Genomic DNA, 21262 nt, shown 5'->3' with positions numbered 1-21262 from the left:
GCACGTTTATTAGCAGCTCCTGGGTGGGAATGGCTGGTGGGGATTTGGTGGGTGTGGGTGGGCATGGGGGATGGGACATGGGCGTGAGTGGGAGGGGAGGTGGGGATTGAGAGGGGGCCGGCAGGTGCAGGCAGCATCACACGAGGGGAACCCAGTGATGGTCACGGCCATCAGCCGTGGGCACAAGCCCCCACTGAGCTGCTCCCCGGCACCCTGGGTGCGGCGGCTCACACAGCCCCCTGGGCAGCATTTGACACACACGCCCATCAGTGAGGGGACTTGAGCCCCGCACTGCGGTTGGCCTTCATTATACCGGTCCTGAGTGACACCTTCATAGACTAGACCTTGGCGCCAGTGTAACCCCTGGCATCAGCTAACCAGGTGGGGCGTTGCTGACACTTTCCGAGTCCTCCTTTTTGGCCCTAGGAAGATCCCTAGATTCTAATCATACAAGATGCCACATGTTTTGTGCCGGATTCCTCAGCGGATAGATATCTGCCTCTCCCTGCACCGCTCAGGTGGCCACAGGCAGCGGCCCCCTCCTGCTGACTGTCTTACCTAGCGGGGTTTCCCTGGTGGCCACAGCCGCCTCCCATGACTGGCTCTCTTTTAACGAGCTAGACTTTGTCTTTCTGCCCTTTCCTACTCACCCTCACCCACTCACTTCTGCCCCAGTGCTACCGTGTGCATGTGTGAGTCACTCAGTCGTGCCCAACTCTTTGCGACCCGACCCCATGGACTGTAGTCCACCAGGCTCCTCTGTCCGTGGGATTTCCTAGGCAAGAATACTGGAGCAGGTTGCCATTTCCTCCTCCAGGGGATCTTCCCGACCCAGGAATGGAACCCGAGTCTCCTGCATTGGCAGGTGGAGTCTTTACCCTAAGCCACCTGGGAAGCACCCTGCCCCAGTGCTACTGAGCATCCTCTAAGCCAGCTGCCTCACTCAGCCCAGGTATAGAAACAGGACAGGCTCAGTTCCGCTCTCCAGAGCTTGTGAGTACCAACGACAGAGAGTGAACTAAGTGATCCGAGATCAGATCCTGGACCCTCAGCAGGGTTATCCGCACAGAGTTGCTCAGCACCTTTTGGGGAGAAAACACAGTGGCATCTATAAATACAAAATAAATGCTTCTTATGTGTGAACATGTGTGATCAGTCTGTCTGACTCTTTGTGATCCCGTGGACTGTCGCCCATCAGGCTCCTCTGCCTATGGAGTTTTCCAGGCAAGAGCACTGGAGTCAGTTGTCATTCCCTTCTCCAGGGGGTCTTCCTGACCCATGGGTCAAACCCATGTCTCCTGCACTGGCAGGCGGATTCTTTACTACTGACCCACCTGGGAGTAAGAACTATATATGAACATAGTTAGCACCATCAGGAATCTTCCAGGACAGGTGCTCTCTAGATATGGAACTCTTGGTGCCCTTATTATAATCAAATCACTCAGTGACAATCCACATGTATGAAGGGCTTCCCATGTGGCACTGCTCGTAAAGAACCCCTCTGCTAATGTAGGAGACTAAGAGACATGGGTTCAATCCCTGTGTTGGGAAGATCCCCTGGAGGAGGGCATGGCAATCCATTCCAGTTTTCTTGCCTGGAGAATCCCACAGACAGAGAAACCTAGTGGGCTACAGTCCATAGCATTGCGAAGAGTTGGATGTGACTGAAGTGACTCAGCACGCACGTACACACACATGTGAATGCAGACATAATTAGCTTTGAGGGGGTTAAAACACAGCTCAGAGAAAGATTTTTGGAGATGGGCCATGTCTGCAAGCAGAACTTTCTTTCAAAACCCTCTTGGGCAGCGGCCTGACACAGGAATCCAGGGATAAAGGTGAAGCTCAGAATGGGAACCTGCACCAGGTGCGTCTCTCACAATGCGCCTCACCTGGGTAAACACATATTTGCATATCAATGTATGGATTACGATGCTTTCTTTTCTCAGAACTAGTCAGTGCTGTGTTGCACACAGAGGCAAACAGGCAGTGATCTTTCAAAATTCCTTGCAATATGAGTAGAGGACTCAGGGCTTCAGAGCCCCAGAGGCCTGAGCCATTTAGTGATTTCCTTACACTCTCCCTGAGTGCAAGTGATGCTGTTTGGTAACTGGTCCTGCCTTCAGAAGTGGGCCTGGCCTGCACTGTGCTGTGCTGTCCCTTAGTGTCCGACTCTTTGCGACCCTATGGACCGTAGCCCACCAGGCTTCTCTGTCCATGGGATTCTCCAGGCAAGAATATGGGAGTGGGTTGCCATGCCCTTCTTTAGGGAATCTTCACCCAAGGATCGAACCCTTATGTCTCCTGCATTGGCAGGAGGGTTCTTCACCACTAGCGCCACCTGGGAGGCCCTGACCTGCACTGGCCAGCCAAAAATTGAATTTCCACTGGAAGCCAGTCATTATAGGAAGCCTGGAACTTGCAGAGGAAGAAAGGTGGCTTTGATGGTTATTGGTGAGTTCACTAGGTACAGATGGAAGTTTTCAAAGAGACCGAATGAAGTACCAGGTCCTGAGCTTGGGTCCTCATGTTTCTGCTGCCACGAGGAACAGCTGGGAAGGCTCCGGAGTATCAGCTGCGTCAAGTCCAGGTGAACGGTAACTGGATCACCGCAGGGTCCTGAGGCGGCCAGGGCACCGCATGTGATCCATCAAGGGAAGCGGTGTCCTGGGGGCAAGGCCGAGTCCCTCCCACCTGTTAGCTGTGGGACTCATAGGTTAACCTGAGCCTGTTCCCACAGGACTGACATTGACTGGTTCCAGTCGATGGAAGCTGATGCAAATCAGTGCCATTTCCTCTGCAGCAATAATTAACCTGCCGCAACCTTGTAGGAGCAGGTAGTTTTGGGAGAATGGTGGGGAGATGCTGGAGGCAGATTAGCATTTTTCAGCTCTCGTGGTGATTTGTGCTGAATTTCAGTGTGCGTGCACGCGGTTCCAACTCATTACCATAAAAGAACCTCATAAATTCAATTGCTAGGCAGGGAAAATTGACTGTTTAGATAGAGGGCCTGGGATGCTAGTCTGCTCTGAGGGACTGTGGGAGGCCTGGTCCCCACCTGAGTGTCCTCAATTTCCTGATCTGACCTCTAGAATTCGTCCAGCCCAGGGACCTACGATCCTATTCATTGTAACGAATGAGAGGCCTGCCTGGGGCCCGAGGAAGCATCTAGCCTGCCTGCCTGAGCAGTTGCCAACAGACGACACGTGATCTTCATTTCCAGTCACTTGGAAGACAGCACTGCCTCCTTGGGCCCTCTGCACATGAGCAGCTGCCCTGTGATTACAGGTGGTGGGCTTATTTTGGGAGGATCAGGTGGCCCAGTGTGGAGAAGGAAATGGCAACCCACTCCAGTGTTCTTGCCTGAAGAATCCCAGGACGGTGGAGCCTGGTGGGCTGCCATTTGTGGGGTCGCACAGAGTCGGACACGACTGAAGCGACTTAGCAGCAGCAGCAGCCACAGGTGGCCCAGTGAACTGATTACTTGCAGGGCGTGGGGCTCTCTGTTTTGGTCATTTTGATCCCAGCACAAGGCACTCATTTTGATCCTTAGCACAAGGTACTCAAGATCCGAGAACCATTCGTGGAAAGAGGGAAGAAAGACCAGAGGGAAGAACATTTCCCCGGAAATCCTTCCTTATGTTGGAACCAAATCCTACCGCCGTCAGCTCAAGTCACGTTCTCTGTAGCTTACTCTTTTTCCCATCAAGCATTTAGACACATCTTTAATTGGTTCTTAACACTTCTCAAGAATACCAATGAGAGACATCAAGTCTGTTATCCGCATTCCATTGATCAGGCGGGCACAGAGCAGAGGCAGCTGCTCTGTCATCCCCCGTGGCAGTGGGGTCTGGATGGGAGCTCGGTTTACCCATGTGCCCTTCCCCTTCTTGGAGGCTGTGCTTGGAAGGGCTCAGTTAGGCCCATCCTGAGGGCCCGCTCTCCCTGGTCAGGCTTCTAGAAATCTAGCACTGACTCTGGTTTCCAGAATGGTGAGCGTGCGTTTCCTTTTGGAGTCCTCTGGCTGTGAGTGTGACGAGCATACACCAAGGTGCCTAAAGACACAAAACGAGATGCCATGTGTCATTATTATCTTTTAGTTACTTTGAGGTTGAGTTTCATAGGAAAAGAGTGTTGTTTCATTTGCATTTAAACCTATGTTTAACCTTGGGACTAAAGGCTGGCTTTCCTTTACAGGAATTTCAAGTGGTAGAGGTCAGCTGGTCCTATGGGCTGCACGTGTGTGTCTCCCGAAATTCATATATTGAAACTTAACCTCCAGTGAGATGGTATTAGTGGCAGGGACATTTGGGAGGTAATCAGGTCAAGAGGGTAGAGCCCTGTTAAACGAGAGACCCTGGAAGCTCCCTCAGCCCTCCTGCCCTGTGAGGACCCCTTGAGAAGGTGTCTGTGAGCCAGGAAGCAGGCCTTCATCAGACGCTGATCCTGCTGGTGCCTTGATCTTGGACTTCCACCCTCTTCTGCTGTGAGCAATTAATGTTGGTTGTTAATAAACCACACAGTTTATGGTGATTTTGTTATAGTAGCCTGAGTGGAGTAAGATACAGCCCTCGGAAACTGATGCAGTGTTTCTAAGAGACGTAGATTTAAACAAATGCTCACAGAGGCCATTAATGTGTGGGTGCGTGCACGTGTGTGGCGGTGGCATCTCTGTGTGTCAACGGAAGACATACTTTGTCATCCTCTATGTAGTCTGGGAAAGGAATTTGATAACATACAGAGGAACTTCAAGGGCATTCCCTGGTGGTCCAGTGGTTAGGATTCTGGGCTTCCACAGCAGGGGGCACAGTTGGATTCCCTGGTCAGGGAAATAAGACCCAGCATGCTGAGAGGCATGGCCAAAAAAATAAACACATCAATATTTTAAAAAGAGAGAAAAAAAGAACTTCATCATCTTGTTTCTGTTTTTTGCCTCAGAATGCTTGAAGACCTTCCCAGCTGTTCTGTGTTTGGGTTTGGCTCTCAGGCCTGAACACAGAGGGTGCAGAGGGTGGCTGGAACCAGTCCTGGGTTTCTCTGAGCACCTCAAAGAACATTCTGAGTACATAAGAAACCATCTGTATACTACCTGCAATAGTAGCTGTGCTGCTGAAGAACAGTAGCATGAATTAAGAAGGAAAATTCTGAGCTTAAAGTTAACCCCACTCTCTACCAGCATATACAGTTAACTAATATTTGACAGGAAAGCCAAGAACACCCAGTGAAGAAAGGAGGGTCTCTTCAACAATGATGTTGAGAATAGCGGATAAACACACGTAGAAAAATGAAACTGGACCTCTATCTTATACCATTTACAAAAATTAACTCAAAATGGATCAAAAAGACTTAAATGTCAGACTCAATACTCCTAGAACAAGACAGAAAAGCTCCTCGAACTTGGCATTAGCAAAGATTTTTTGGATGTGATACCAAAAGCACAAAAAACAAAAGCAAAAGTCAACAGATGGGACCACATCAGACTTAAAAGCCTCTGCCCAGCAACAGAAAAAAAATCAACAAAATGAAAAGGCAACGTATAGGACAGGAGAAATATTTGCAAACCATGTATCTGATAAGAGGTTAATATCCAAGATAACAAAAACCTCAAACAATCTGATTTAAAAAAAATAGAGGAGATAAATAGACATTTTTTTCCCAAAGAAAATCTAAATGGCCAATGGGTACCTGAAAAGATGCTCAGCATCACTAATCCTCAGGGAAATGCAAATCAAAGCCAAAATGAGGTGTTAGAATGGCTTTCATTAAGAAGACGAGACAAGTGTTGGTGAGGAGATGTAAAAAAGGGAACTCCTGTATACTGTTGGTAAAATGTAAATTGCTATAGCCACAACTGAAAACAGTATAGAAGTTCCTCAAAAAATCAAAAATAGAACTGCCATATGACCCAGCAAATTCATTTCTCGGTATATGACCAAGGGAAATGAAATAAAAACAGGATAGTGAAGAGTGACATACACTCCCATGGGTATTGCAGCATTATTCACAAAAGCTAAGATATGGAAACAACTGAAGCATTCGCCGACAGCTGAATGCATAAGATGTGGTGTATATATACAGTGGAATATTATTCAGCCATGAGAAAGAAGGACACCCTGCCATTTGGAACAACATGGATGGACCTTGAGGACATTAGGCTAAATGAGTCAGACAGAGAGAGACAAATACCATGCATCACTTATATGTGGAACCTATTATTAAAAAGCCAAACTTGCGCAAAGAGTGAGTAAAACAGTGGTTTCCACGGGTTAGGGTATGGGGGGACTATGAGCGTTATTTAAGGATATGAGCTTGCAACTAGTAGATAAATGAGCTTTGGAGGTCTAATACACAGTATAGTGAATATATATAGCAATATTGTATTCATCAAATTTGCTAAGAGACTATATCTTATTTATTCCCACCACAAAAAGCAATGATAACGGCTTCCCTGGGTTCTGTGCTTCCAATACAGGGGGCGCAAGAGTGTCCGAGTGTGGGGCTCAGTAGTTATGGCATACGGGTTTAGTTGTTCTGGGGCAGGTGGGATCTTATTTCCCTGACCAGGGATCAAACCTGTGCCACCTGTGTTGCAGGCAGACTCTTAACTGCTGGACCACCAAGGAAGTCCCAGCTTTGCTCTTTAGCTTTGCTGGCTCTCCAAAGCTCTTTCTGAAATCAGCCTCAGCGTTTATAGCGGAAGTTTCAAGCCAGCAACTTGGGCAGAATCTAACCGTCCGTGTTTTGTTTGGCTGGCATGATGTTAATAAAAACAATTTAGTTAATTAAAAAAAATCAGGAGCTCTCACATAGAAATCTAAAATTCCAACTTTTTTTTTTTTCCTCACTTAAAACAAATTATTTTGGCTGTGCTGGGTCTTCGTTGCGTTGTGGCCAACAGGGGCTACTCTCTAGCTGCGGCTTGAGGGCTTCTCTTGTTGCAGAGTATGTCTAGAGCCAGTGGGCTTCAGGGGTTGTGGCGCGTGGGCTCAGTAATTGTGCCCCACTTGCTTAGTTGCTATGTGGCACATGTGATCTTAGTTCCCCCACCAGGGATTGAACCTGTATCCCCAGCACTGGGGCTGGACCACTGGACCACTAGGGAAGTCCCTAAATTTCCAACATTCTTAAAAAGTCTTAGGGAGGACATACACTCACCAGTTTGTCCTGTCCTCCTGATTCCTGGTATTTACATCCATCCCACTTATTCACTCCTACCTACCCAGCCCCTGCAGACATTGAGTTTTTGTCCTTTGATCTATGCATACCATGTGCCAGCAAGTTTCCTTCTTCTTGCAAAGAAAGCAAAAGTACCAAGAGTATTACTGAGTGCACTGGCTCCACCCATTTCTCCATTTTCCTGCATCTCCCTCCCTGAACCCTTATTCCATGGACTGATGCTCGTGCAGTGGTTGCCAATCATGTCCTCTCCCCATGGCTCACGGTGTCTCTTCCCCCAGAAATGAATGCCAACCTGACTTCTGAAGGCCAACTCATGGTCATGGTTTCCTTCAGGATGGTGCCAGGAAGCCTTCCTCCACTCCTAAAGCCCTCTGAAGCACACTCAGAATCGCATTGCCATTTGGCTAAGCGTTTTCTCTTCCATTATGGTTTATCACAGAATATTGAACATAGTTTCCGGTGCTATACAGTAGGATCTTGTTGTTTATCCATCCTGTATGTAATCGTTTGCATCTGCTAACCCCAAACTGCCAATCCATCTCTTCTTTACGACCCTTCCCCCTTGGCAACATGAGTCTGTTCTCTGTGTCTGTGAGCCTGCTTCTGTTTTGTAGATAAGTTCATTCACGTCACATTTTAGATTCTACATATAAGTGATATCATATGGTATTTGTCTTTCTCTGTCTGGCTTACTTAGTATGCTAATATCTGTGTCCATTCATATCGCTGCAAATGGCATTATTTCATTCTTTTTTATGACTGAGTAGTATTCCATTGTGTGTGTATATGTGTGCATGTATGTATGTCTATACATGCTGTGAACACTAGGGCCTACATGTCTTTTTGAATTAGAGTTTTCTTCTGATGTATGCCCAGGAGTGGGATTGCTGGATCATATGGCAACTCTATTTTTAGTTTTTTGAGGAACCGCCATACTGTTTTCCATAGCGACTGTACCAATTTACATTCCTGCCAACAGTGTAGGAGGGCTCCCTTTTCTCCACACCCTCGCTTGGCTGAATTTCTTTACTGTACAGATTAAGAAATGGAAAATGTGACTCTCAAGGATTGTGCACAAGTAAAACTGTGTAAAACTGTGAGTAGAATGCAGGCGCCTGGGAAGTGGGACTTTCTCACCAAACCACGTGCTCTTCCTGCAGATCCAGCCTCAGTGATCTCAGCGTCTCCAGCATCATGTGCTTAGTGAATTTTCTCTGACTGATTGATTGATTACTAAAACACTCAGGGCTCCTGGCAAAGCAATTCTCACTCTGTGGAACACATTATCTTGACATACGACTGTCTCTAGAGCTTAGATTGGGGGAGCTCAGTATAATCTTCAGATCATTTAGCAATGTCTTGGAGCTACTGAACATGAGATAAAGATCTAGGAAAAGTGCCCGCTATTGACAAGTGGAAAGGAAGGCGGGTGACTTGCTTCAGGGCATTTCAGGTTTGTTTTCTAATCTAAAGCAAAGGTGGGCAAATTACTACCTGCAGATCAAATCTTGCCCACTGCTTGTTTTTATAAATAAAGTTTTATTGGGACATAACTGTCCTCATGTCAGTTTGGTCTATGGATGCTCTCACACTACATTGGCAGGGTTGAGTAGTTGCAACAGGAACTGTATGGCTGTAACTGTAACCCCAAAATGTTTACTGTCTGGTTCTTTAGAGGAAAATTTTCTGATCCTCCTGCATGTAAACCATTCAAGAGCGCTCCAGGTTGGATGTTATTATTCCCAATTGCTTGCTCCTCTGGATCCCCAGTCTCACTACCCACAGTATGTGCGGGGGATGGAACTCAACCATTTGACTCCCAAACTCATTGTCCTCTGACCAAATGCCCACAGGACAAAGTCCCAATTCCCTAGCATGGAACAAACTCATCCGACTCTTCCCTCCTGTAAGTCCCTCAGACCGATGGCTTTGAACTCCTTGCTGGTTTCCAAACATGTCTTGCATGTATGTATGTATTGAGATCTTTGTGCTTTTGAATTGTGATGCTGGAGAATACTCTTGAGAGTCCCTTGGATAGCAAGGAGATCAAACCATTCAATCCTAAAGGAAATCAACCCTGCATATTCATTGGAAGAACTGATGCTGAAGCTCCAATACTTTGGCCACCTGAGGTGAAGACCTAACTCGTTGGAAAAGACCCTGATACTGGGAAATATTGAGGACAAGAGGAGAAGAGGGCAGCAGAGCATGAGATGGCTGGATGGAATCACTGAATCAATGGATATGAGTTTGAGCAAACTCCAGGAAATAGTGGAAGACAGAGGAGCCTGGCGAGCTGCAGTCCACGGGGTTGCAAAGAATTTGACATGACTTAGTGATAGAACAACAAAATGAGATCTTTGTGAGTGACATATCCTTTTCACCAAATCCCTGGTTCTCCTTCCTAAGTGCTGATATATCCATATATATATATATATATATATATATATATAACATATATAATATATATTAGATATTTTTTGGATGTGAACCATTTTTAAAGTCTTTATTGAATTTATTGAATTTGTTAGAATATCATTTCTATTTTATATGTTTTATTTTTTTTTGCTCCAAGGCATGTGGGATCTTAGTTCCTCAAGCAGGCATAGAACACGTACCCACACCCCTCTGCACTGGGAGGCCAAGTCTTAACCACTGGACCATCAGGGAAGTCCTAGTCCTGATACATCTAAAATCTTACCTCCTCTGTGGCAGTTTCTCTGATTTTGTCAGTTGAGTGAAAAAGAATGAAAGCTAATATTACTGAGAGTGTCTCTGGTGGCTCAGATGGTAAAGAATCTGCCTGCAATGCAGGAGACCTGAGTTTGATCCCTGGGTCAGGAAGATCCCCTGCAGAAGGGAACAGTTACCCACTTCAGTACTTTTGCCTAGAGAATTCCATGGGCAGAGGGGCCTGGTGTGTTATAGTCCATGGTGTCGCAAAGCGTCTCACATGACTGAATGGCTAACACTTTCAACTGGGTATTTTCTTCAAGTTGTGGACCAGGCTGTGTGTTCTATTTGGTTGTTTTAGCATGGCCCTCAGAAGTGGACACCGATATTCTCATTTCAAAGGGGGCGTGAACAGGTTGAGACAGCTTAAGTAACTTGACCACAGTCCCAGAGTCAACAAGGTTCCATTCCAGGGCTTGGCCCTGGTCTGCTTGGTGTTGGAGCTGAGCTGTTACCACCGGACTCCATCTGCGTCCCCTTTCTGCTCCCCCTGCTCCTCCAGCCCCGTCTGTACAGCACTTGCTCAGTCTGGGGTGACAGCACCTCCTGGAAGCTGGGACCTTCTGGGGGACAGTGAGCCCGTCCCCTTACAGGTGTGACCCTACACATGAAATGACTCAGTCAAGTGTTTGCTGAGGGAATGACAGCGTCGTGACTTCATCGTGCCAACCTTGAACTTCGTCTAATTGCTCCGTGGGTAGTATTTCAATAGCATGTAGCAGTTTGGGGGAGATAAGTTCCCTGCACTCCTTCCCGTTAGTGCCACCATCTCCCTGCCTTGGGTTGGATCATGCCCAGTGAACAACCCCGGCCTCTTCCCCACTCGGTGTTTCATTTTCACTGTGGTCACTTGGTACCCACTCCTTTCTGAGCATTTCAAAAAGGTGCTTATGTTTCATCCATAATTGAGTAAAGGTTTGCAGCTGTGAACAAAGGATTGATTAAAAGTAACAACACCAAAAATAAGTCCCTCTTCAGTCTGCCTTCCTCCAGAATATCCCCCAACTCCGATGAGACAATGCAGACAGTCTGTGATGTAAATCCACAGCATCTTATGGGTTTACTCAGATTCCAGAAAGGGAAACATGGCTATTTATCATAACAGTCAGTCCTCCACATATGAAGGAGTTCCATTCCAAGAGTGAGTTCGTAAGTCCAGTTTGTTCATAAGTCCAATGAAGTTAGCCTATGTAGCCAACTAATGCAATCGGCTATGTAGTACTGTACAATAATAGGTTTATAATACTTTTCACACAAATGATACATAAAAAGCAAACACAAGAAATAAAACATTTTTAATCTTGCAGTAGAGCACCTTGAAAAGCACAGTAGTACAGTGCAGCAGCTGGCATACAGGGACAGGCATTGAGTGAACAGGCAAGAAGAGTTACTGCCGGGAGGAGAGAGGGGGGGGTGGGAGATGGTAGAGCTGAAGGATTGTCGGCAATAGGAGACAGAGGACAAGCTGCAGCGTCGCTCATGCCTGATGCTGATGGAATGCATGTTTGCACCTTTGAAAGTTTGCAACCAGAAGGTCTGTAGGTAAGGAACTCACTGTACTCGATGAATAACAACAATAACATCTTGACTCTTTCTGAAGTTGGCACACTTCATTTTGCATTTTATGTGCTGGGTTTAGAGGGCATGGTCCCTGTGGTCCCATGACTCACAGCCAATGGGGAAATGCCACAGCCCCCCTGCAGCCAATTGTGATTAGGGAGGTGATCTCAGATGAAGGGTCCCACCCATCCCGGGGTGGGAGGCACAGGGGAGACTCCCCTCCACCTCTCCGGGAGGGGGTAGAGGGAAGGGAGCCGAAGTTGGACCTCCAGTGTTGGTTGGAGCTTGGCGCAGTGGCTAGACCAAAGCTGCTGTGTGTGGAATAAGAGATGGAGTGGGGAAGATTCCAACCGAGGTCTCTGTTGGCTCTGAATTCAGAGGGATGGTGGAGTGGGGATGACCTCGGGCACACCAGGTCCCTGCTGAGGGCATCTGAAGGCCACAGAGAGGTGTGGCCAGGCATTCCAGCCCCCCCACCAGCCCCAGCTTCCTGCTCTCACATACCTTCTCTCAGCCAGCTCACTGTCTTAGTTGATATTGCTCGCTCAATCATGTCTGACTCTTTGTGACCCTATGGACTGTAGCCCACCAGGCGCCTCTGTCCATGGGATTCTCCAGGCAAGAATACTGGAGTGGGTTGCCATGCCCTCCTCCAGAGGATCTTCCCGACCCAGGGACTGAACCTGTCTCTCCTGCATTGCAGGCAGATTCCTTATTGCTGAACCACTGGCGAAGCCCCACTGCCTTCTTGTGTGTGTTAGTCACTCAGTGGTGTCTGACTCTTTGTGACCCAATGGACTATGGCCTGCTGGGCTCCTCCATCCATGGGGCTTTCCGGGCAAGAATACTGGAGTGGGTTGCCATTTCCTTCTCCAGGGGATCTTCCCGACCCAGGACTGAGTCTGTGTCTCCTGCACGGCAGGCAGATTCTTTACCGCTGAGGCACCAGGGAAGCCTACGTCTTCCTGTGACTAAAGCGAAAGGCATAAAGAACCTACTTGCCTCTGCTGCATTTTAATGGAGGCTCCAAACCACCTAAAGGATGTGTCTGGGCAGCACAACGGAAGATGTTTATGTGCTGCAGGAACCATCTCAGCTGGGCTTTGTCTGCCCGAGTCTTCACCTGGGTGCTGGAAAGGGCCAGAAAGTTCAAGATAGAGAGTCAGGATCTTGGCTGCAGTTTCGGTGGGAGGGGGGCGGTGGGGGCATATGACGATCAGCCTTGCCACCATAAACATCAGACCTGCCACAACCCTGTGAAGAGCCAGGGAGCTGGTTTCACATTTTGCTTTGCTGCTATTTTGTCATGAGACCGGAGGCAAGGGGTCCTCTTCCAGGGGTAGGCAGCCCTGTCTCACTCACGTGTGTAAGGACAAAGCATCTTGGTGCACATTACCATGATTTGAAGTGTGTTATAGATCCTTTGCCTCTTGTTTCAGGAGAAAGGAAAGGATGCAATGACCCAGGTCTGGGCTGGGTCCCAGCTGATGCGTCATCCTGCGTCTGGCCTCCCTCTGGGGTTTTCTCCTTGGTTTGGAGAGGGGACTAAGCATTTTTTGTTCAGTGTTCCTGGTCCCAGTGATAACAGGGGCTGTGAATTATGGACTCAGCAGCAAATGTTTTTAATCTTCCATGAAACAAAACCAGCGTGTGTTCTGCACCAGGGGCCGAGGCTGAGGGAGGAAGCCAACAGCTGCTCGGATCTGGCTAACTCGGGCTGACGTCAATGCGAGTCCGTCAAGGCCAAGGGCTCCACGCAGGAAGCTTCACAGTGATACCGAAAACAAATTTGCATTTTTTCCTTTCACGGGAACTTAGCGATACTCTGTTCCACTGAGACGTTTTCACCAGCCCTTGCAACTAGTGTGTTGAATAAACCTGGCTTGAGGTGGACTGGGGGCTGCAACTTCAGGGTCTGTTTGCTCTTGCCGCTTTAAAATGTGATCAGCGGGATTAATGTACCCTGGCTTGGGAGGAAAACGCTGGCAGTCGCTGCCTTTTCTGCTCCTCTTAGGAAATAGTCTGTCCTAAGGTCGCTTTAAATGGAAAACAGTCTCAATTTGGAATTTGAAGGTCCAGGCCAAGATATTAGTCAAAACTCTCAACTTTGACATCCCATTCTTTTCCTGGCTCCAGTTTAGCTTGCTTAGGCCTGGAGGCTTGCTTTGGACAGGGAGCTCCTCTGCTGGACTTCTGTGCCCCCACACCACACCTCCCCGAGGTGGAAGCTGGGGTTCGGAGCAAGTAGTAGGCACAGGAGAACTCTTACTTGAGTGGATGCTGTGGGAGCCCAGTATGGTTTAAGCTGACCTTTCTCCTGGTGGAATTCTTTTAAGGCTCTGTACTTCTTTGACTTTAGAAGAGAGGAGATGTCCCTCTTCTGAGTGGTCCCTTGGGACATTTCCCTTAGGCTTTACCTCCAACTTCTTGCTGCTGGGGTCTCTGCCAGATGAGTTTGGAATGAGGCCGTCCTGGTTCCCTCCCTGTGTGGTGCACACCTGGCTCTCACCTTCACACGGCATCTGCCCTAACAAACTCTTGAGGTGGAGGATGACCCCAACCCAGGTGCTTGCTCCTCTTGCCACTACCTAAGCAAAAGTCACCTTGCCTATTCATTAGTTCTCGGTGGGTGCCGTAAGGACTTACCACAAACCTGATGGCTTAAAAGAAACGTGATCTTCCACAATTCTGAGGACAGAGGTCTGAAGTCTGCGTGTGGGGGCACGCTCAGTGGCTTTAGCTGTGTCTGACTCTTTGCGACCCTGTGGACTATAGTCAGCCAGGCTCCTCTGTCCAAGGGATTCTCCAGGCATGAATACTGGAGTGGGTGCCATGTCCTCCTCCAGGGATCTTCCTGACTGAGGGATCAAACCTAGGTCTCCCGCATTACAGGCAGATTCTTTACCACTGAGCCACTAGGGAAGTCCCTGAAGTCAGTTTACTGAGCTGAAATGCAGTGTCAGGAAGGCTGAGCTCTTTCTGGAAGCTCTGGGAGAACATTTGCTGCTTGCTTCCCTGGGTATCTGGCAGCTGCCAGCATTCCATGGCTTGTGGCCCCAGCACACCAATCTCAGCTTCTTTGATCACATGGCCTTCTTGTGTGCAGCTACGTTTCCCTCCGCTATTATAAGGATACATGTAATTGCGTTCGGGCTCATCTGAATAATACAGATTCACCTTTCCAGCTCAAGAGCCTTAACTTAATCACACCTGCAAAGACTTTCTCCAAATAAGGTCACAGTTATAGGTTCCAAGAATTAGACCTGACATCTGAGAGGGACTCACATGGTAAGCTCATCAAGTAGCTGGTGGAAACCCCCAACATGTTTGAAATGAGGGGCAGGTCCCCACCTGACCTTCAAGAAACACTTTGTGCTTTCTCCAAAGTTACACTTCTCAGAAAACCCTCTCTTCAAAATCCTGTCTCTCAATGAGCTGACGGGTTATATTCTCAGGGTCAGTAGGCTCACATGCTGTGAACCTTGAGTGTTTCCTGTGAACACTTCTTGCTTTGGAATTTTACAGCAAAAGTCGTTTGACCTTCAAAGTGTCACTTTTAACATTCTGTTACCTTTGTGATGGAATGACTAGTCGTTGTTGCTGCCTGGGGCCGTGGCCTTCAAGGCTGTCCAATGGGGCTAGAATCTAGCCTGCGCTCTGCCTGACAAGCCTGGCATGGATGCCTCCACCTGTGGGGAGCTCGGGGCCCTCTTTGCCAGTTCATATGGCCGTGCTGTCCATGTTCAGCTCTCAAACAGGCCAGGGACTTGCCAGTGGGAGGCGCAGAGATGCAGGGGCTGCTACGTGGCATGGAACTCTGGTGACAAATGACACAGGCCACTTCCATCTTTGGGTTTCCAACTTGCAACCGTTGTGCTGAGCTAGAAATTTCCTATTCTGTGGGTTAGCAGATTGTCATTTGATAAGTGTTTCATGTTTGTGTGAACTAAGCTGAGATGGACAAGCTGGTCTGGAAAGAAAATGTATTACTCCTCAGCTCTCAGAAAGTGGGTCCAGCTTTTAGGGGAGACAGTGGAACAGATGTGTTTGGAAGGTTCTGGAATGTTTAGGTCATAAATACTTTTATGGCCTTCCTCCACCATAGCAGTGAGGACAAGCAGCCTGACTCTTGGCTGCTAGAATAGGGGATGGAAAATCAGAAGTCCTGGGCTAAATTCCTAAAGACTTGGGTTGGTTGGTTAACATGAAACCAGTTGGTTCATAGAGTTACCTGCGAAAACTGCAATTAATAGAAGAAGAAGGTGACAGAGATCCCTGAAGATATTGTTTAGAGATTTCCCTTGAGGTCCAGGGGTTAAGACTCTGTGCTTCCACTCCAGGAGGTGGGGGTTCAATCCGTAGTCAGGGAACTAAGATCCCACATGCTGTGCGGTGAGGCCAAAAAGGAAAAAAAACGGTATTGTTCAAAATGACATAGACAGCAAAGGTCAAGCTTGCTCAAGGATTGATCAGTGTGCCTTTTTTTCCTATTACTAAATATTTCTTTCTCCTTTCTCTTCTTTTACCACTGAACCCCTCGTCGCCCCCCCACCCCAAACCCCCACTGATGATGATAGAGAATTTGAGTCTTTTCATATTCTCTCCCAGCTGACCTTATTCTTGATTCTCAGAGGTGGGTCTGTTCTGAGCAAGTCCATCTCTTTGGAAAATCCTGGGGGGAAACTGAGGAAGATTTGGGGCAGCCTTGGTAGCCAAGCTTTTGCCAATGTTATGAGACCTGGTACCTGGTACCTGGTACCTTAGTCTGCCTGGGCTGCCAGAACAAAGTACCACAGGCTGGGCGGGCTTAAAGTATGGAAATTCATTGTCTTATAACTCCAGAGGCTGGAAGTTTGAGATCAAGGAGTCAGCTGGGCTGCTTCCTTTCGAGGCCTCTCTCCTTGGTTGGCAGGTGGCCGTCTCCTTCCTCTGTCCTCATATGATCTTCCCTCTGTGTGTGTCTGTGTCCTAACCTCTTCTTTTTTAATATTTATTTTTATCTGTTTATTTGGCTGCACCAGGTCTTAGTTGCAGCACATGGGATCTTTTAGTTGCGGCGTGTAGGATCTGGCTCTCTAACCAAGGATTGAACCCAGTCCCCTGCACCGGGGGCACAGTCTTAGCCACTGGACCACCAGGCAAGTCCTCTAATCTCTTCTTATAAAGACACTGTTCATATGGGATTAGGGCCTACCTTAAAGACCTCATTTAACGTAATTACGTCTTTCTAAAAAAAATTATTTATTTTTAATTGACAGATAATTGCTTTACAATATTGTGTTGGTTTCTGCCATACATCAACATGAATCAGCCCAAATTACCTCCTTAAAGATTCCATTTCCAAATAGAATCATTTTCTGACTTACCAGGTGTTAAGGCATCAACATATCAATGTTGGGGGACACAAATCAGCTCATAACACTTGGGAACCTCTGGACTCAGCTACTCTATACCAGACAGGGGTTGAATTCCTGAGAAGAAAGGGGTAAGGCCATACAATTCCATTTCTACTTACAGCAGAATTCCACAGGCTTTTTCCTGATTCCTGTGCCAGCCTCCAAGCTGCTCCCCGCAGCAGCCCCAAGTCAGAAACAGGCCTTTCTGATGCTGTGCATCCTTCTCTGCCCCTTATAGACCCACCTTTTCCATAGAGCCCCCCTCCTTCTTAGGAAGAGGGAATCTCTGCAATTCCTGCCAATTGTCACAGCCAAGTAAAGAATAAATATGAGGGCTGACCTAGCGGGAAAGGAAACACATAGGGCACTGGACAGGGGTGTGAGAGGAAAGATTAGGGCTGACTACACATGGGCATGTGACCCTCTGTGCAGTATTTTTAGTGCCAGCTTATAATATACCACCACCTCTAGCCCTCGTGACTTGTAGCCACCTGGTCCCAGTGGGCAGTGTGGTGCAACGGCCACAGGCCTGGGGGCAGTCAGACCTGGTTTGACTCATTTCTCTGCCAATGACTAGTTGTGTGACCTTGGCCAGTTTACCTAATCTTCTTGGGCCTCAGTTTTATCATATATGAGTGCAAAAGGAACGTTGGCCTCATAGCTTTGCTGGAAGGATTACTTGAAAACCATGCCTGAAAGCTGTTGGTATGTACTGAATTGGATCCCCCCAAATTCATACATTGACACCCTAACCCCAGCAGCTCAGAATGTAACTGTATTTGGAGATGGAGCTTTTTAAAGAGGTGATTAAGGTAGAATAAGGTCCTTGTGCTGGGCCCTAATCCAACATTAATGATGTCCTTATAAGAAGAAGAAGAGATTAGGACAAAGACGCAGAGGGAAGCCACGTGAACACACGGGGAGAAGGTGGCCATCTGCAAGCCAAGGAGCGAGGTCTCAGAAAGAACCAGCTGTGCTGCCCCTTGACCCCAGACATCCAGCCTCCAGAATGTGAGGAAATGAGCGTCTACTGTTTAGGCCTCCTAGTCTGTGGTCCTCGGTTATTGCAGCCCTAGCAGAGTAATATTTCTGGTGTATAAACCACTTTCTTCCTTTTCTTCTGGTCCCTGCCCCTACTGCCCCCAGGTGGAGCAGTCTTGGACTAATCCTATCTGCTTTGACTGTATACTTTGTGAACTGTAGATGGGATACGCATGGACAAAGGCTCAACGTAGAATGAAAGGCGCAAACCAAGGGGAAATAGAGGACTGGGTTAGAGAAACATCTGGCACCTTAGACAAAAACCACTTTAAAAATCACCTAAAAATTGGCTCCTTAAAAAAAGATGAAAGCTGTCTGTCGTGGTTGCTTTCTTGGGTTTTTCAGAAGTTCCCTGTTGAGCCCCTCTGCCTATGGTTCTTTGGATCTGGTTCAGGAAAAAAAACTTTGCGATATTGATTCTCCTAATTCAGGGACATGACACCTCTCTTCATTTGTTTAGTTCTTTACTATCTTTCAATGAAGTCTTAGAATTTTCTTCCCTAAAGACTTACACATCTTTTTATGTCATACTTCTAAGCATTTTATTTTTTCAGACTTTTGGAATTTTTAAAAACTGCGTTTTCTTTTTTGCTGGAGTATGAAAACACAACTGGCTTTTATATTTAGATGTTGTGTCTAGGATTCTTATTATACTCATTAATTCTAGTAACTTAAATGTAAAGTTTTTAGTGAGATGCTTCTGTAGAAACCATATCATCTGCAAATAATAACAGAAAGGCTTCCTTTCTAAACCTCTTGCCTTTTATTTCTTTTTCTTGCCTTATTGTGTTGTCTGACATTTCCCACAAATGTTGAAAACACGTGGAGTTATCAGGCATCTTTGTCTTATTCCTAGTCTCAGAGGTAAAGCCTTCCACATTTTAGTTTCTTGTCTCTGCTGTAGGTTTTTTTAAATATACTCTATTAGGTTAAGGATGTTCCTTCTATTTGTAGTTTTCTGAGAATATTTCTATTTTAAAATCATGAACAGATATTGAATTTTAAATAATACTTTTCCTGCATCTATAGAGATAATCAAGATTTTTCCTCCTTTGATTTGCTAATACAGTGAACTACTTTAATTTGTTTTCTAAAGTTAAACCAAATTTGCATTTTTAATTTAAATCCATCTTGTTTATCCTATGTTAGAATTTTCATACATTGTTAGATTTAATTTGCTAATTTTATTCTTTATTTGCTTATTTGTTTAAAATATTTATTTATTTGAGTGTGCCGGAGCTTAGTTGTGGCACAGAGGATGTTCCATCTTTGTTGCAGCATGTGGGATCTTTAGTTGTGGCATATAGGATCTAGTTCCCTACCAGTGGTTGATCCTAGGACCCCTGCATTGGAAATGTGGAATCTTGGCCACTGGACCATCAGGAAAGTCCCTACTTTGCTAATTAAAAAAAAAAAAGATTTAAAATTGAAATTCATGAGCAAGTTTGGCTTGTGATTTGGAGATTTTCTGTTTGCCTTCGCAGATGGGCTCACTGCCAAGTGGGACTGCCAGGTATGAGGCTATGAGTGTCTTCAGTATCTCTCTGGTTCACAGTTGGGTTGGGCCAAAGAGGAGCCCTGGCAGGAGGTGGGGGAGGAGAGTGAGGTCACTACAGACTGGCTGTGTCCTTTGATAGAAGGGCCTCTCAAAGCGGCCTACTCTACTCCGCGCTTTATCTTTTGGGGTTCTGATAACGTCTCTCTTCCCTGTTTCCTATCCCAGGTACAAATGCCTTGTTTCCCTTCGACCACATGCTGTAAATAAGTCCTCCCCAGATCATCTTATTTCCTGCTGGGGCTGTTACTGATGCAGTTTTATAATTAAGTTTTATAATCAAGGCTATGATAGCTTAATAAAAGAAGGTGAGGGCTCTTCCTTCTTTATCTATACTCTGGAATAGAACTGGTTCCTTGGTAGAAAATGTTAAAAGTTTGGTAGAACTTGCTGGTGAAACCATCTGGGCCTAGACCTTTCAACTGGGAGAAGAGTTTTACCTACTCAGTTCAATGTCATTAGGGGTTGTTGAACTAGTAACAGTTTTCCCCCTCTAGGGTCAGTTTGCTAAGTTGGAAATGCATTCCCTTGCAAACTTACTGGCCTTTATTTTTTACACTATCTTCTTATTAACCTTTTTTTTTTTCCCCCTATATAACATTTTAATTGTGGCTCAGAGGTTAAAGCATCTGCCTGGAATGCGGGAGACCCGGGTTCGATCCCTGGGTTGGGAAGATCCCCTGGAGAGGGAAATGGCAACCCACTCCAGCACTCTTGCCTGGAGAATCCCATGGAGGGAGGAGCCTGGTGGGCTACAGTCGACGGGGTCGAAAAGAGTCGGACACGACTGAGTGACTTCACTACTACTACTAGAGCAGTTTTAGGTTCACAGCAAAATTGAGCCAAAAGTACAAAGGGTTCCTATATATCCACCCTCCCCACATTGGCACAGCCTCCCTTCTTATCAACATCCCTCACCACCGTGGTAGGTTTGTTATGGTTGATGAACCTGCATGGCATCATTGCCACCCGAAGTCTGTAGTTCACAATGCAATTCACTCTTGACGTTGTCCCTTCTATATGTTTTGACAAATGTGTAATTACATGTATCCACCATTACAGTAACACACAGAGTATTTTCATGCTCTACAAATCCTCTATATTCTGCCCATTTACTACCACACCTTTCCCCTGCCCAAGCCCCTGGCAACTTCGCCACTGTTCATTCTTAATCTTTTTATTTGTATCCTTTCTTTTTTTTTAATTTTAATTTTTACTTTATTTTGCTTTACAATACTGTATTGGTTTTGCCATACACTGACATGTATCCATACCTTGATTGCATCCTTTCTTTCTTAAGTTTGTCAATTTTATTAATCTTTATAAAACACAACTATCCACTTTTAAAATCCTATTGTAATTTGTTTTTTATTTCATTAACTTCTCTTTATTATCTTTTTCTTTTTCTTTCTTAGGGTTTATTTTTAACTCTTTTTTCCCCCTAAGTTTCAAACTTGATTAGTTTTTCTGCCTTCTTTCCTAAGGCAAGCATTTAAGACTACAAATTTCTATTTAAGTGGCATTTTAGCTGTGTCTTGCAAAATGTCTTATATTTCTATATGGTGTTTACATTATAGTTTGACTGGAAATATCTCCTAATCTCAGTTTTGATTTCTTTTTTGATCTATGAGTTATTTAGAAGAACTTCTAAATATTTTAACTTTTCTATTTATCTTTTTATTATTGATTTTTAACTTCATTGCATTCTAGTTAAAGAATATGGTTTGTAAAATATTAAACTGTTATAATTTGTTGAAGTTGGCTCTCTGGCTGAGTATGTCATAGATTTTCATAAATG

General features: G+C 46.1%; 1 long non-coding RNA gene across 2 annotated transcripts in view; it reads left to right on the top strand.

The window, feature by feature from the left end:
* Positions 1-21262, top strand: part of LOC138429974 (uncharacterized) — a 96849-nt gene that overhangs the window by 15663 nt on the left and 59924 nt on the right. Inside the window, exon 1 of one of the 2 annotated variants that reach the window (XR_011252934.1) lies at positions 5955-6240. The exons of the other annotated variant lie outside the window; for it this stretch is intronic. This is a non-coding gene — a long non-coding RNA (uncharacterized lncRNA). Of the gene's footprint in view, positions 1-5954; positions 6241-21262 lie in introns of those variants that run through there. 2 annotated transcript variants of the gene reach the window in all.

The sequence above is a fragment of the Ovis canadensis genome, chromosome 25, assembly GCF_042477335.2.
Source record: "Ovis canadensis isolate MfBH-ARS-UI-01 breed Bighorn chromosome 25, ARS-UI_OviCan_v2, whole genome shotgun sequence".
Lineage (NCBI taxonomy): Eukaryota > Metazoa > Chordata > Mammalia > Artiodactyla > Bovidae > Ovis > Ovis canadensis.
The sequence above is the reverse complement of the archived record's forward strand: the minus strand, read 5'-3'. Positions and strand labels throughout refer to the sequence as shown.